Genomic DNA, 17,786 nt, shown 5'->3' on the forward strand with positions numbered 1-17,786 from the left:
GCTTAAGTCGGGGGCTCGTGTTAATTGTCCCCTGGCTTTCCCGTGTTTGATCATGAGCTTATGCGTTCAGGCAAGGGTGAGACTTCCGTCTCGTGGGCAGGTTAGAATCCCGGCACCTATCGATGATCGGTATGTGGCTAAATATTGTAGACCAAAGACTACCGGTGGCAGTGCAGCCTCAGGAAGTACTCGGGCTTCTGATGGTCCTAGTGCTTCTACTCCCGGGCTTGATCCCTACCTACGAGCGGTGTGTGACTACAGTTTTGAGTGGATGGCGGCATCCCAGAGAGCTATGATTGATATGCACAACAGTATGCAGAGGTTGGAACTGCAAGGTAATGACCCCTCCGGTGCTCGAGCATTGTTGGCGCGTGAGCAGTTTATGCTTAACGCTAATTGGCCTGTGGACAGGCCAGTCTATGGTGAGGGGGTGGGCGCTGATGCTGATGATGCTGATGATGATGATGAGGCTACCGGTTCTGAGGCCGGTAGCGAGGAGGAGTCCTGAGCCCTTAGTGGGTTAAGTTTTTGTATTTTTTTCAGTTTTTATGTTAATTCTATTTGTATCTTCGGATTTTGTATTTTGACCATGGTGTTGTACTATTGGGGTGTTTTGTCCCCCATGAACAAATTTATATTTTCAGTTAATGTTATTTATTTATGTTTTTAATTTTGTGTGTTTAATAAATTTTTGGTTGATTGAGTGGCAAACCCTTCTAGATTGGTTGCTCCTCAAGAAGTACCCAATGAAGGTGCATCCGAGCTTGGATGGCAATGATAAGAATAAACAAGTGAATGAAGCTAAGGTACATGGTTACCGTCGGCTAGAATTTTAGAATGCATTAGGAACTTTACTCTTTTTGGTAAATTGAATATTGTCTTTTTGCAACATAATTGAATGAATGCTTCATCTAGAACTTAAAACCACAAATTGTGAGGAAACCTCCATTGTTCACTTAAATGCTGGATTCTAATAAGTTTTGTTGATTCATGTGATTCATTATTTGTCTTTTATTATTGTGAAATTGTGGAAGCAATTAGAAATGATCAAGGCACTTGTTTTCTTTCGAGCACAACTACATCCAAAAACAACTTACCTGTGAGCAGAGAGAGTATTTGTTAACCCCTTTGAGCCTAAACAGTTGAATCTCGGCTTGAAATAAAGCGAGATCTCAAAAAGATTTTTTTTACAACCCGGAAAATCTTGATTATTGTTCTTTTGCCGTAAAAAGTTAAGAGCATTCACTTAGGGTGTGGAAGAAATAAGTTGGGGAGAACGAAAAAGAATTGGTAAGTACCACAACTCTTGAAAAAGAAAAGAAAAACCGAGCAAGCATAGAAAAATATATGTATAGAAAATATAGAAAAGAAACATCTGTTTTGTATATTTGATGTGAAAGAAAAGAACAAAAATAGAAAAAAATGAAAATGAGTGCTTGCTTGGAAGAAAAATAGTGAAAAATAAAAATTGAGTTGTGGAATTTGTGTTGTGAAGGTTTCAAATAAGAAACAAATGAAACAAAGTCGAGTAGTGTGAATAATACTGTGAATGTCTCTTTTGCATCGGCACTTTCGTTTCAATGGCCTTAGAAATGACCCTTGTTTGTTAACCTAACCAAGCTTCAACCGAAAAGCCCTTAGTGATCTTTATGCTTCCACAGTACCATTTTTAATTGTTAGACATTGTATGGATCTATTTGATTTCTTCATTATTTGTTAGAGAGTGAGATTAGTCCCGCGGTTGCAAACGCGCAAAATCTTCATTCCTTATTCGAAGAGGAGAGATAGGATGATTCATTCAGAATAGTATTGTTGTAGATAGATAAATATTTTGCATTGCTATTTAAGTTTTAGTTCTTATGTATTATTTTATTCGAACCGTTGGGAACTTGTATTTGCTGATTTCGCTTGTGTTTGAGCCGTTTATCCAACTTCGGAGAAACCAGTTTCTTAAAGCAAATCCTCTTGTCCTTCAAGAGGCATACTTTGCTTGAGGACAAGCAAGAATCTAGTTGGGGAGAGTTGTTAGATGCCCAAAAGTGCTTATTAGAGCTATCATATGTGGGCATCTTTCACTCTTTTTCCTTGCTAAAACTGTCAAAACCACATTTGTTTTACATGGAATGCATTACATTGATAAACAAGCTTGGTGCCTTTGATTTGTGTGTTATTGTGCAGGAAAGACATGAACTAATTGAAAATGAAGACACAAGAAAATTGGCAAAGGAACCAAAGAATACAAGCATTTCATCAGCCTGCTCGCTAGGCGAGGCTGTGGCGAAGCATTGGTTCGCTAGGCGAGTTCCAGGCGAACAGCTCCAGTAAATTGTCAAATTAATTCGCTAGGCGAGCTGAAGGCGAAGGTGGTAGCGAGTTCATTCTATTTTGGTGAAAAACGCAGCCAACACTCACTCGCTAGGCGAAGCTCTAGCGAGTCCCCAGCGAGCATTCCAGTAGCAAAACCTCTCAACCTCGCTGGGGCGAAGGTTGAAGCGTGTCCTTCGCTAGGCGAAGGTATGTTCGCTAGGCGAACATGACAGTTCAGCAGGCCCTGTTTTCTCTGGGCGCAGGGGCCTTTTGTGCCCATTTTAGACCCTCGCTAGGCGAGCCATTCTGCTCGCCTAGCGAACATGACAGCCCAGCAGTGGTCTATAAGTAGCAGGTGCCACTTTTGAGCACCATACCTCATTTTTACCAACTTTTTCCACTTTTGTACTTTCTGCTAGATATTTTTGCAGCATTGTTCTTGGGATCTTTATGCCCTAGTTTTCATTTTCTCTTCATCTTAGAACCATCTTCTACAAAAAGAAGGTGGATTCCCATCCAACTTCGATTATCCGACTTGGATGTTGATCAACCTTCTTTCCTTACTTGCCGACCAAGCTACCATGAAAATGAGTAGCTAAGTCATCCATTTGTCAAGGTTAGATGTAGGTGATTACTAGCTTTGTGTGTAAATGTAAGGATCCTCATATGTAAACTCTTTAACGGTAAATATATGATGAAAACTTTGTTTCTATTTAAAACTCTTTGTGTTGGTTTATGATCGAGAGATGTTTACCGACTCTTGACCTAGGTTTTCATCCAAACTTGTTTGTTAGCTAGAGATAGTAACGAATGATTTTGTTCACCATAAGGTTGAACCAAAAAGTTGTCATTTTGATAGATTGTGTTCGAGAGAAACAATGGATCAAAATGGCAAAACTCACAATATGTGTTCGAGAGAAACATATTGAGAGGACTTTGTGAAATGATTTATCATCTAAAGGAGTTTATAAGATTGTTGACCGAGCAAATACATGCAAAGTGATCATTGAAACCTAACTTTGACAATATTTCTCATTTAATCAAACCATAACTTTTACCGCAATTTATTACTTTTTATGCAAGATAACTTGATTAAAACCAAAACCCTATTGTTACATTGAGCTAAGATTAATACAACCATCGAACGGCGGTGATATCTTACAATCCCTGTGGATACGATAACAAAAACCCGACACGAAATATACCTTTCAACAATAGGTATTTGGAAGAATCCAGAGTATCCATCTAGATAGCATAAGTAAGAGTGTCTGGCTAGACGCTCCAACATCTGGTCTATAAATGGTAAAGGGAAATGGTTCTTCCGGGTTGCTTTATTTAATTTTCTATAATCTATACACATCCGCCATCCTCCTTCTAATCGTTTTGCTACATGTTCGCCTTTATCGTTTTGCACGACTGTGATGCCTCCCTTTTTAGGTACTACATGCACAGGGCTCACCCACTTACTATCCGAGATCTGGTAGATTATACCTGCCTCGAGTAACTTAAGAACTTCCTTCTTAACAACATCACTCATTATAGGGTTTATTCTTCTTTGATGCCGAATGGCATTCGTCTGTAGGCAAAAGTTCCATAAGGGCATGTAAAGGTAGTTTTTTCTTGATCTTCGGGGTGAATAGGTATTTGGAAGAATCCAGAGTATCCATCTAGATAGCATAAGTAAGAGTGTCTGGCTAGACGCTCCAACATCTGGTTTATAAATGGTAAAGGGAAATGGTCCTTCCGGGTTGCTTTATTTAATTTTCTATAATCTATACACATCTGCCATCCTCCTTCTAATCGTTTTGCTACATGTTCGCCTTTATCGTTTTGCACGACTGTGATGCCTCCCTTTTTAGGTACTACATGCACAGGGCTCACCCACTTACTATCCGAGATCTGGTAGATTATACCTGCCTCGAGTAACTTAAGAACTTCCTTCTTAACAACATCACTCATTATAGGGTTTATTCTTCTCTGATTCTCCCTTGAGGGTTTTGAATCTTCTTCGAGCGAAATCCGATGCATGCATACGGATGGGCTTATGCCTTTCAGGTCAGAGATATTATATCCTAAGGCTGAGGGATATCTTCGTAAAACGTCTAAAAGTTGGTTCGTTTCCTCTTGGCTCAAGGTAGCACTGACTATAACTGGACGGTTCATATTTTCATCGAGGAACTCATATCTCAGGTTCTTATGTAGTTCCTTAAGTTCTAAGGTTAGTTTCTTAGGGCATGGTATAGGATCTGGAGTAAGGGATAAACATTCGTAAAGGTTATCATCGATGTAGGATTTCTTAAAGTCATCATCTTCCCTTATGAGAGTTGATGGCAACTTAATTGTTTTTATAATTTCTTTTTGTTCTAATTCTCTAACACATTCATCAATGATATCTAAGGCATAACACACATCTCCCATCACAGGTGCCATAAGAAATTTTGAAAGTATAAATTCTATTTTCTCGTCACCTACCTCAAATGTCAACTTTCCTTTCTTGACATCTATTATGGCTCCTGCAGTCGATAAGAATGGTCTACCTAGAAGGATTGGTATATCATTGTCCTCTTTGATGTCCATGATAACAAAATCAGTAGGGATAAACAACTGTCCTATCCTAACAGGGACATCTTCTAAAATGCCTATCGGATATTTAACAGATCTATCGGCTAACTGAAGTGACATCTTAGTGGGCTGTAATTCTCCTAAGTTTAACCTCTCACAAACCGCTAAAGGCATTAAGCTCACACTAGCTCCTAAGTCTAGAAAAGCTTTTTCGATGACATGATTACCCAAAAGGCAAGGAATGGAGAAATTTCCAGGATCCTTATCTTTCTTTGCTAATTTGTCCTCGGAAATAGCATTACATTCCAAAGGCTTCGGATCGTCAAGTCTACGTTTGTTGGTAAGGATATCTTTGAGAAACTTTGCATAAGAGGGTACTTGGGTGATGGCTTCTGTGAAAGGGATTTCTACATGAAGTTTTTCTATAACTTTAATAAATTTTTGATACTGTTTATTGATCTGGGTTTGTTTGAGTCTTTGTGGATATGGTATAGGTGGTTTATATGGCGGGGGTGGTACGTAAGTTTTATCTTTGGGTTCTCCTCCTTTTTCTCGACCTCCCTGGTTTTCAGATTCCTCTGGTTCCTTTACTTCGTCTGTGGGCTTGGTACATTCCTTAGAAGTTTCGGGTTCAATCAATCTAGGGTTTGGTGGCTCATCATAAGCGTTCCCACTTCGTAGGGTAATGGCATTGGCTTGTCCTCTCAGATTTTGTTGAGGTTGTCCAGGGAATTGTCCTCCAGGTGCAGTCTGAGGGGCTTGGTTTAAAGCTACCTGAGAGATCTGGGTTCCAAGCATCTTAGTATGAGTAACTATTTGGTCAACCTTGGTTCCTAACTGAGTAATCAATTCGTTAACATGAATGTTTTGGTTCATGAACTCCTTGTTTTGTTGGGTTTGAGCGGTGATAAAATTTTCCATAATTTTCTCAAGGCTCGGCTTTGGTGGCACAGGTTGCATAGGTTGATTTGATCTAGGGGCTTGATAACTAGGTCTCGGAGGTGCATTATTTTGGATAGGGTTATTGTTTTTATAGGAGAAGTTCGGATGATTCCTCCATCCAGGGTTATAGGTATTCGAATATGGGTTCCCTTGGGTGTAGTTCACTTGCTCAGAGTGGGTTTCGTTTAATAGACTGCATTCTGCAGATTGGTGTCCTTTGGCTCCATATATCTCACAATCCGACGAAACTACGGCTATAGTATTCGGGTTTATGCACATATGCTCGACCTTAAGGGCTAATGCGTCCATTTTGGCTTGCATCATGTCTATAGAGCTTAGTTCATGCACTCCTCCTTGGGCTTCCTTCTTCTCAACTGTCGCTCGTCCTACTCCCCATGATTGATGGTTTTGAGCCATATCTTCGATGAGGGCACTAGCTTCAGGATAAGGTTTGTTCATCAAAGCACCGCCTGCGGCAGCGTCGATGGTCATCTTAGTGTTATAGTGAAGTCCATTATAGAAGGTTTGAATGATTAACCAATTTTCTAAACCATGATGTGGGCATGCTCGTAACAACTCTTTATATCTCTCCCAAGCTTCGAAAAGCGATTCTCCTTGGTTTTGGGTAAATCTAGTTATATGGTTTCGAAGAACGGCGGTCTTACTCGGGGGAAAATATCTAGCAAGAAAAACTCTTCTAAGGTTATTCCAAGTCGTAATGGAATTGGGTGGAAGGGAATCTAACCATGATAGGGCTTTTTCTCTGAGGGAAAAAGGAAATAATCTTAAACGTATTGCCTCAGGAGAAGCTCCATTGGTTTTAAAGGTGTCCGCTAATTGAAGAAATATTTTTAAATGTTGGTTTGGGTTCTCAGTAGCGAGACCTGTGAATTGTCTTTGTTGCACTAGTTGTAACAGGGATGGTTTAAGTTCAAAATTATTAGCTGGGATGGTTGGGTTTACTATACTAGAACTAGGTTCTTCATTTGATGGTTGGGCGAAATCTTTAAGAGGTCTTTGGTTTTGATCTTCGACCATAGCTCTCTTAATTCTATGAAAGCATAAACGTGCGCGAGCGTAACGTTCAGGTTCCGCCAGAGGGTATACTAAGCTTAAACTTCCGGTGCTGCGAGTTCTTCGCATTGAGCGGCGGGAAATAGCCTAAGTCTAAACGATATAACAACAGGAAAATGAAATTTGACGAAATTGGTCCACGGCAATGACACCAAAAACTTGATGCGGTGTTTTTCGCAAGTATACGAACGTTTCAGAGTAATATAAAAGATTGTCGAATCCACAGAGATCAAGTGTCAATCTATCGTTATCTATTGTTATGGTGTTTATCAAAGGCAATCAAAATAGGTGTTTTTAGAGTGTGCAATAAAAAGTAAATTATTGAATAAAGTTTAATTAATAAAGACAGGGTCGAATGTAATTCACATAATCAATTAATAATCCAAGTACTTGCTAATAGAACTACTTATGGGCAATGTTTCCTACTTTGAAAAGAACTAATTTAACAGGAACTGTCGCTTTCGCGTATTCAGAACCGAGTTGTACTCCCTAATCAAACCCTCTTATTGTCACTTATAAAAAGGCGCGCATTGCGTTAGAGTAGTAAACCTATTTTTAAGAAATATAGTATCTTGACTAAGTTGAAAAGTATTATAACCTGGATTTCTTAACCCAAAGAGGTTCTCACGAACCAGACTCTAAACTTATAAACGCGTCCGAAAATAGTTTTAAAATCTCTTTTCTTCTTAAGTTAAAATCTCCTAATGAACTAAACAAAGCGCTTTCGCTGTTTTTAAAATAGTTAAAAACAATTAAGTTTAGATAGACGTTGGACGGCTTTCGATCTTACCCAACGAAATTGAAGTGCGGGAAAACTTAAGTTGAAAGTTAAAATAGCCCTTAAGTGTTTCTACGAACAATTGTACGAATTATCGGTTCAATTACGATCCTTACATTCTAACCTTATAAATTTAGTTAGACATGGTAAAGTAAAAATGCATTAATTTAAATAAAAGTAGCACGAGTGCAGAAAGTAAATAAAAGTAGTGCGAGTGCGGAAAGTAAATAAAAGTAGTGCGAGTGCAGGGAAATAAATAATTTAAAGCGAGTGCGAGGAAATAAATAATTTAAAGCGAGTGCGAGGAAATAAATAATTTAAAGCGAGTGCGAGGAAATAAATAATTTAAAGCGAGTGCGAGGAAAATAAATAAAGTAAAGCGAGTGCGAGGAAAATAAATAAGATAAAGACTAGTAATAAAAACCTGCTCTAATTGGAGGGTTGAGTAAATTGAAAAGCGGAAATGAAAATGGCGGCAGGATTAACTTCCTTCCAAAGTGCTCCAAACTCGATTACAGACTCTATCACAGACTCTATTGCACAATTGTGGTAACACTCCAATGTGAAGCGATTACCACTTTAAAATACTGAATATATGCCTAAGTGAAACAAAGTTGCTCTGAGTTTGCCTCTGTTCTAAGTTTGGATGATTGTAAAAGTGATTTCGAGTTTCTATTTATAAGCAAGTAAAAAGATGGAAATGATAAGGATGCCCTTCAACTTGAAAATGGGAGGGAAAACTTTTCCTCTTGTGGCGCCCGCCACAAGGCCATGGCGCCCGCCACAAGGCCAACCTGAGGCGCCTTAGTGGAAGTAGTGGGGAACATGGCAGTTGAGGGAAGTTGAGCTTGGACACGTCATGGCAGGGTCTATGGCGCCAGCCATAAGTACAAAATGCTGAATTTTAGGGTTTTTAGCTCTTTTTCACTCCTTTTCTCGATTGGGACTCCATTTAAAGTAAAAACCTAAAAACAAAGGAAAATATAGCAATAACACAACAAAATAACAATAAAACAACTAGAATGCATGTGAAATCGGAGTCGAAAATACGGTAAATTTCAGTGTTATCAGTATGCACCTACATGAAGCAGTCTCACTCATCCTTGTGATTTTTCTAAGGGAAACACTACGTGGTCTCTAACTTCTTACTCATGTGCAGGGTCAACGACGTTCGACAGACCCCACTGTCTCCTCTCACTCCAAGAAATCCAAAAAACACAAACACTCTGCTGCCATAGGATCTGAGGTATTTCTTGTCGGCTTGTCTGATCTTCTGACTAGAATATCTGCTTATAACCTCTCTTCATGTCTTCAGCCGCCTTCCCAGCCGACCCAGCCATCTTCTCAGCACTCCTACAAATCTAAAGGCCATCAGGGCCACAAAAGGAAGAAGCACGATTCTCCTTCTAGGAGTGGTGAAGCCAAGAAAAAGAGACACCATAAAGTGCTCACTCCAGAGGCTCCTGCTTTAGATGCCAACACTATTGTGGTCGACACTTCCATTCTTAACAAAGCCCCTGATCCAGCTGTGGGGGATTCGCAGTCAACCAGTACCCCCGCTGCTGCTATCTTGGGGGAAGAAAATCCAGATGCCATTTCCCCTGCGCCGACACAGGTAATCACTTTTTTCACTATCTTTTCCCTTGAATTACTGGACTTCTCTTACAAACATCTTTTTCCTTAGAACAGGCTGATGCTTCTGCTGAGCCATCTCACCTTGTCGCCGACTATACTCCTTCGTCGTCGGCTTCTTCTCCAACTTACCCACTATAATTTGTCGACACTGCTGGTGAGTTCATTGGCTTCCCTATCTAGATTAGTGATAGTGACTCTGATTCAGTAACTAGTCCTGCAACGCACACGGATTCCAGTTCGACTAGTTCTGACTCTAGTCTTTCTTCAGCTTCCTTGCCTTCGCAGGATTCAAGGGGACCAGTGGATGTCGACACCACTAAAAACCAACCTTCTCAAACTACTCCTCCTTCAGCTACTTCTCCTTCATCTTCCCAGGGGCTGGCGATAAAGCCTTCTGCCCTAGAAGCAATTGCTAGGCTTCGTAACCTGGTGAGATCGCATGATGCTTCTTCTGACTCTGAGCAGCTTCACCACTCTGGCAAAATGGGTTCTGAGGCCACGAAAACCAAGGCTTTAATGGACAAGATTCATTTTCACGCCTTGAATCCAGACCTCCCTTCTGTGCTTATGCATGAACCTGTTGTCGGCCCAGAGATCTTGCACGTGCTTGCCCAACTTAAAGGTCTTCAGCTTTCAGAATATGCTAAGCGTGCAATGGCCGCTTTAGAACAACTTCTGGTTCCCATGTTGCGCCATCTCGACAGCGTTAGGGAAAATGAACGCCAGATTGTATCTACTGAGGCCTTTGTGAAGGAGAAATGGGAGTTGGTGATGAATGCCGACGCAGAGGTCACCAAATTGCTGGGGACAATTGAGGAGAAGAAAAAAGAATTGGTCTCCAAACAAACAAGGGCTGCTGAGATATGTCAGCAAATTGATGAACTTCGGCGTCAAATTGCTGTGTTGGACATTGAATTGGAGTCAGTTGTTGAGGAGGAGTCGAGTATTGTCGACCAGGTTATAAAACCTGCCCAAGCCACTGTGGAGCAGACCACCAGCGATGCCTTGGCGGTAGCTGAAGAACTCTCCACTGTTGAAAAGAAGTTGGCACAACTTAAAGTCCAAGCCGACACCTTGGAACCCACGTCTCTCCATTACAACTTTGAGCTTCAATCTTTTCAATCCAAATTCGGCCAACTTTGACCGATTTGATTTTTTCGTGTAATATTTGAACAATGGCTTTTCTTGCCAATTTTTTATGTCATCATTTTATTTAAGCACTGTGTATATTTATTTTCTGTGCCTTTTATAATTGGTTTCAAACATAGTTCTCTCCAACCTAGTTTATTCGACAGTCATTTAGTCTGTCAAAATCTCGACCTCTTGAAGGAGAGGCCTATACTTTTTCAAGTATTTTCCATTTACCCTCAAGATTCGCCTATTTGGTGCCAACTCTTCGACCTCGTAGGCGTTATTAGAGAAAACCTGCAAAACCTTGAATGGTCCTTCTCAATTTGGGGACCATTTACCAAAAACTCTATCATTTCTATCCATAGGCAAGATCACTCTCCAAACTAAATCGTCGACAGCGAACATTTTGCCTTTCACCTTCTTATTGTAGGCTCTGGCGACTTTTTCTTTCTGCTTTTGTAGTGAATCCAAGGCTAACATTCTCTCCTCATCTAAATCGACCAGTTCGTCTGTCATCTTGCTCCAATAATCTTCAGAAGGTATTTCATATTGCCTTTGGGTTCTGACTGCCTGAACCTGAATCTCTACTGGTAACACTGTATCGTGCCCATATACCAGTCGAAATGGAGTTGTTCCAATTGCTTCTTTTGGCGATGTTCGACATGCCCACAAAGCTTGATCTAACGTCTTATGCCAATTTCTCGGCTTCTTGCCTATATGTTTCTTTATTAGGCTAATGATCACTTTATTGGCCGCTTCGACTTGGCCATTTGCCTGCGCGTAATAGGGGGTAGAAGTCAATAATTTGATTCCCACTTGTTTTGCAAAATCTTGCACTTTTCGACCAGTAAAGACTGACCCCTGGTCTGTTGTAATTGTTTTTGGGATACAAAATCTGCAGATGATATGACTTTGGACAAAGTCTATTATAACCTCTTGGTCTACATTTGTCAATGCTACGGCTTCGACCCATTTTGTGAAATAGTCGATACCGACCAAAACATACCTTTGTTGTTTCGATGAAGCTGGTTTTATTTCTCCAATAACATCCAATGCCCACCCTCGGAAAGGCCATGGCTTCACAATTGTATGCAACTCGCTTGCAGGCACCTGCTGTATGCCCTCATGCAATTGGCATTCCTGACAGCTTTTAGCAAATTCAATGCAATCTTTCAACATTGAAGGCCAATAAACTCCTGAGCGCATCAAGAGCCATTTCATCTTCAGTCCCGCCTGATGCGCCCCACACGCTCCACTATGTACACTAGACACATCCACATATGCCTCACTTTCTCCTAGACATTTTAGTAAAACTCCTTCAACTGTCTTTTTGAATAATTCATCATTCACCAAGACGTAGCTAAGGGCCCTATATTTTACCTTTCGATCTGTCGACCCTATAGGATTCCGTAAATAATCGACTAGCGGTTTACGCCAATCACTTCCTCCCTCGTCGTTGACGGTCAGAATTTCGAAATGATATTTATCTACAGCTCCCAACTTTATAATCTACAAATCTGCTGGTGATAACGATGTCGCTCGTACCTTCTCTCTTACTTGGACCTCCTCTTCATCCTGGTCTTTCGACGCTTTGTACCGTGAAGCCTCCTGCACCAAATCGTTTGCTCTCTAGTTCTCTTTCCGTGGTATGTGCTGGAGGTTGACTTGCTCAAACCTCTTGAGTAATCTGATGGTGACCATAAAATACATGATTAAGTTTTCTTTAACACACCTGTATTCTTTTGATACCTGCTTAATTACTAACTCAGAGTCTCCCATAATTTCGACATTCCTTGCCCCCAATTCTAGCAGTAGTTCAAGTCCTGTAATCAATGACTCATATTCTGCTTCATTATTTGTGCGTACTCCTTCAATTCTGTATTTGAACTCTTCTGGAATTCCATCTGGAGAAATTATGACTCCTCCTATCCCAGATCCATGCTTATTCCTTGACCCGTCGAAGTATAATCTCCATGGCACCATGTCTACGTAGTTTTGCGCCATTTCGACCATTGAATGGTCGACAAGGAAATTTGCCACTACTTGTCCTTTCATTGCTTTCAAAGGCATGTATGTCAGAGAGTACTCAGTTAACGCTAAAGCCCATTTACCAATTCGACTATGTAAAATTGGTTTAGATAACATGTGCTTAATAATATCAAAGTGAGAAGATACGTACACATCAACAGGCTTAATATATTGCTTTAGTTTCATACAAGAGAAATATAGGCATATACATAGTTTTTCTATATCACTATACCTAGTTTCAGGATCATTAAGCATTCGACTAAGGTAATACACAGGTCTTTCGACACATTTTTCATCCTCTTGGACTAACATACTTCCTATAGTCGATTTTGAGGCTGCAATGTACAACCTCATTGGCCTATTCCTAACAGGAGGGGCCAGTACTGGAGGCTTCGTTAGATACTCTTTGATTTTGTCGAAAGCCTCTTGGTGTTCTTCTTGCCACTTAAAGTCCTCATTCTTCATTTTCAATCCATATTTCCTCATCCTTAAAAAGGCCTTTCGGAGATGTTCGACGTGAGTAAGTCGACCATTTGATTTTATCACAATATCATCAATGTATACTTGCATGAAATCTTCAATAAAATCATGGAACATTGAGTTCATTACCCTCTGATATGTCGCTCTGGCATTTTTCAGGCCGAATAGCATGACAACCCACTCATATGTTCCCAAGGCTCCTGGGCATCGAAACGCCGTCTTCGGCACATCTTCTTCTGCAATAAAAATTTGGTTATATCTAGCATAACCATCTAACATACTTAAATATTCAAAACCAGCAGCCGAATCGACCAACATTTCCGCTACGGGCATGGCATATTCATCTTTGGGGGTAGTAGCATTTAGATCTCTAAAGTCAATACATACCCTCAAAGACCCATTTTTCTTAATTACTGACACAATATTGGCCAACCATTCGACATACCTTGCAGTTTGTATAAACTTGCTTTTTAGGAGTCTTTCTACTTCTGCTTTTATCTTTGCCATAACCTCTGGTGCAAAATGCCTAGGCGTCTGCTTTACTGGCTTGCTTCCAGTTTTTATTGGCAGTTTTAGTTCGACCAAATCCCTACTTAAACCAGGCCTTTCGTTATAATCCCAAGCAAAACAATCTTTAAATTCTTTAAGTAAAGATATTACCTCATATTTTAACTCTTTGTCGATGTTAGCGCTAATGTATATTGGCCTTCTGTCGCCAATCTCGCCAAGGTCGACTTCTTCTAAGGGGTCTTTTGGTCGCATCTTCTCTGGTGCCTTTGGGTCTTTTTCAAACCCTAAAGGTTCATCGTCATAAATACAGTCCAAACGCTGCATGTTGACGTTTCCTTATGCCAAAACTGGCTTATCTGGAAGTTCTAGCTCAATGGCCAAATTACCTTCTTTCTTTGACACATAGGCTTCGACAGCTATGTTTTCTTCAGCCTCTAGAGCCGATTTTATTTTGTTCTCGGAAACGTATGCCGAAATCCTTTTTAGAGCTTCAAGCTCAGTCATCATCAGTGACATCCCCCCAGCCTGTCGGTCGGATACCTGTATAGAATGGATCATTCAGACGTTCCACATCCCAAATGAAGCCATGAGTCTCGTGCAGAGTTAGAGAAACAAAGGCTTCACTTAGATTGGCATACACATCCTCAGCTGGAAAACAAGGAGAAATGTTGGCCAGCTTTCTCTCAAATTCTTTCTTGCCGACATTGTTCACGTCAGCCATGAAGTATCCTTGGTCGACTTCGATATTTTTTACCACTCCATCTTCTCTCCAAATCACCAATCTTTGATGTGCTGAAGATGGTATGGCTCCGACACCATGGAGCCATTCTCTTCCGAATAACAAGTTGTAAATTGGCTTGGCATCTATCACCATAAACAATGTCGATCTAGTTATTGAACCAACAGTGATATTCACCATTATCACACCCATGGTGCTTTTCGTTTTGCCCCCGTAGTCAGACAGGACCACATTGTTGGATCTGACGTTAGTATCATACTTGCCAATCTTCCTCAGAATATGGTGTGGCATGATGTTGACAGTGGCGCCACAATCTACCAGAACTTTGTTGATAGGTACGCCTTCCACTTTGGCCCTAATCAACAATGGTTTCAAATGATTTTTCATAGTCATCGTGGGCCTTTCGAAAACTGCTTCTTGGCTCTCAGCAGAACCATCGTTTAACACAAAATAGCATCTTGGCTGGTGTAAAGCCATCTCTTCAGCGTCGGCATCGTCTACCGACTCCTCCACCTCAGTCACACAATTATACTTTTGTGGTAGAATCGAGACCATGTTGACTAAGATATCCATACTTGCTTCAGATTCTGAATTGAAGTCATCAGTAACTTCATCAGAATATTTCTCAGTTAGTCGACGGACATACTCTCTGATCCGTTCTTTTGCTGCCGTGTCGACCTTCACCACAACCTTCTTTCCAGCATTTGCCTCCTTGGCCATGCCTCTTCCAACTATTCCTCTAGCAGCCTCTCTTTCGGCCTGCTTACGCCTTTGAAAATGTCTCCATTGAGTCCTCGATATGGGGTTCTTCCCAAAATAGTTTTGTGAGACATGAGTCCTTTTCTCAGACTTGAACTCACGCCTGTAATTAATTGCTAGACCTCCTCTAGCAGCAGCAACAGCATCAGCAGCCCCTTGTGGGGTTTCTTGTTTTTCCTGAGGCTTGACCCAAGTGCCCCTAGGGACACTTGCCGACGGTATGAAGCTCCTAGGCCTTGCCTGAGCGCTTTCCACAGCCTTCTTCGAACCTCTGTCATTCTGGCGCTCTCTACTCAGCCCATTTCTTTTGCTTTTGCCCAATTGTAGCTTCTAGAAATTCTCAACAGCTATTTTGTCGGTGACAGCACCACACCTGGGGCACAGGAAAACTTGTGAACCCTTATTCTTGCAGCGATACAGGAAATCTACGAAGTCTTCATCAGCCCTTGGGTAAACTTCAGCTATGTCGATATCCGGACTTTCACCAGTTTGCTCCAGCATGTCGGCCTCATCGTATTCGGTGATCTCGACCATGTTGATTTTGATTGGCTCCACGAATAGAGCTTCCTCCTGGTGGAGAGGGTCAGCGTCGATCTTCATTCTGCGGCCAGCAAATTTCAGCCTGCCTTCTTGAATTGCTTGCTGAACCAGATCCCTGAAAAGGTAACAATTAGAGGTATTATGACCAAGATAATTATGATACTTACAAAATCCTCTTTTCTGTCTTTGTTCTAATGGTGGTATTTTAGTACCAGGTGGCAACACCATTTGACCATCTTTGACTAGCAGGTCAAAAATTTCCTCACACTTTGTCACATCAAAAGTGTAAGTTTCGAAGGGAATTTTGGATTGTTTTCGACAGGATTTTTTCCTTGCGCAGGAAGTAATGATCGACACTCATAGGAAGATCCTGGCTTTAACTCAGCCACGTCGATTTCTAATTCGGTCGATGAGGCATAATCAGCCTCATATATTGGATCTGTCGCATCATAGTCGACAAACGCTAGTTTTTCTTTCTTAGCCTTATTGTGTCTAACCTTTTCTAACCTTAGCCGTTCGAGATGTCGAACTCTATAAGCCAATTGTGACATAGTTTTCAAAAAAGTTGGGTCTATTTTCTTCCTAATGTAATAATCTAACCCCCCAGCAGCCATCTGAACAAGTTCATGTTCTGGTACTTGGGTTAAAGCACCTGGCCTTTAATGATCTGAATCGGTTCAGATAATCGTCGATGCTCTTAGCAAAGCTTCTCTTGATACTAGACAATTCTGCCAAACTAATTTTGGAGTGTCCTTCGTAAAACTGTTCATGAAACTTCTTTTCTAATTTGGCCCACGAATCAATTGAACTTGGGGCCAGAGAAGTGAACCATGTGAAGGCAGCCTTAGTCAGAGAGGAGGGAAAGTTTTTCACTCCCAAACACTCATTATGAGCTAAATCTCCTGACTCTGTTAGATATCTGGCAACATGCTCTATTGTCGACTCACTAGATTCTCCCCCAAATTAGTGTACTTAGGCACTTTCATTCCCCTAGGTACCTCGGTTTGGAGAATAAATTCAGCCAATGGGGAGGCATATAATGGCCTCTGCAATGTGGCACCCATACCATTTCTAGCCATAATCCTTTCGACAATAATTGTCAAATTATTTTCTACTTCTAAGTCTTCTTGTCGATGTTGATCGACAATTTGATCAGCATCTTGATGTCGGGTAACCAATATCATCTGGTTACGTCCTGCTACTCCTGATTCAACGCCTTGATTTTGTTGGGGTCTAAGGATTTGTCCCTCGTGGACTGTCTCATCTTCTGCTGCCCTTATCTCCATATGAACAAGAACGGTTTGCCTAACCACTTGCGCCATCTGTCGAGCCGGTGCCCCCAGAAAATTACACAAGCGCGTCAATTGATTTGCCACTTACCTATTTGTTTCAGCAGATTCTTGTATCACTAGATTAAAAACTGTACCCATTTGACTGGTTAACATATTAACCAACTCATGGTTACTATCATCAATTTGCTGCCCCAACACTGCTATTGAAGTGTTCGACGGTGGCATGGTTATGTTCTGAGTGTTATTCCTAACATTGCCCCATTGCACTGATCCTTGCAAGGAGGGATTCATGTTTTGAGCGTTGTCTGAAAATAATGTTGCACTTGATGTCGATTGATATCCTGGCATTAAGGAATACGGCATTCCATAAGGAGGATATGTGGTGCCGAAGCGAGGCACATAAGGTCTGAACGTCGTTATCGTTGATCTTGAACCCCCCGGTGGAGGTAAAGGAATTGATGCTCCAACCGCACCCGTAGTCGACACCGTTGAGGTTGCACTTGTCATCGGCGACAAAGTGGCAACCTGTGAGATTACTGTTTCCGTAGTGGATAAAGTTCCTCGTGGCACTTCATCTGTATTAGAATCTGACATTTTCAAAGTTTCTCGTGGCTTACTATATAGTTTTCCACTTCTAAGTTTCATGCAATTTCGCAACTGCGCTAGCACCGTCCCACTGGGCGTTCCATTTTGTTTACTATGGAAATTGGTAAACAACCGCTGGTCCTCCCTAGGCCTTGAAACTAAAGGTTACTTGCAGGATCAACCAGTTGATCCTAAGGCATGTGCTAGTGCAAGTGTGGTTTATTCAATTCGACAGAACAACTTTGTGAGGAACGGCTCCTGACAAAGTATTGAAAAAACGCAGGTTTTTCCACATGAAGAGGTTTAAATGACGCTAAAGCCTATGGGTGACTCGCGACCGACAACACTACAACATTCAAAAGACGTACACGACGAACACGCTTTTGGTGAACTCTATTATCGTAATAGAATCAGTGTCGACAGC

General features: G+C 41.2%; 1 non-coding gene across 1 annotated transcript; it reads left to right on the plus strand.

Annotated features, from left to right (window-relative positions):
* Nucleotides 1–6,358: 6,358 nt before the first annotated feature.
* LOC127124866 (small nucleolar RNA R71) lies at nt 6,359–6,465 on the plus strand. Its single transcript, XR_007804345.1, has one exon. It is a non-coding gene; the product is annotated as a small nucleolar RNA R71 (small nucleolar RNA).
* The last annotated feature ends 11,321 nt before the right edge of the window (nt 6,466–17,786 follow it).

This window comes from Lathyrus oleraceus, chromosome 2 (assembly GCF_024323335.1).
Source record: "Lathyrus oleraceus cultivar Zhongwan6 chromosome 2, CAAS_Psat_ZW6_1.0, whole genome shotgun sequence".
Classification (NCBI taxonomy): Eukaryota; Viridiplantae; Streptophyta; class Magnoliopsida; order Fabales; family Fabaceae; genus Lathyrus; species Lathyrus oleraceus.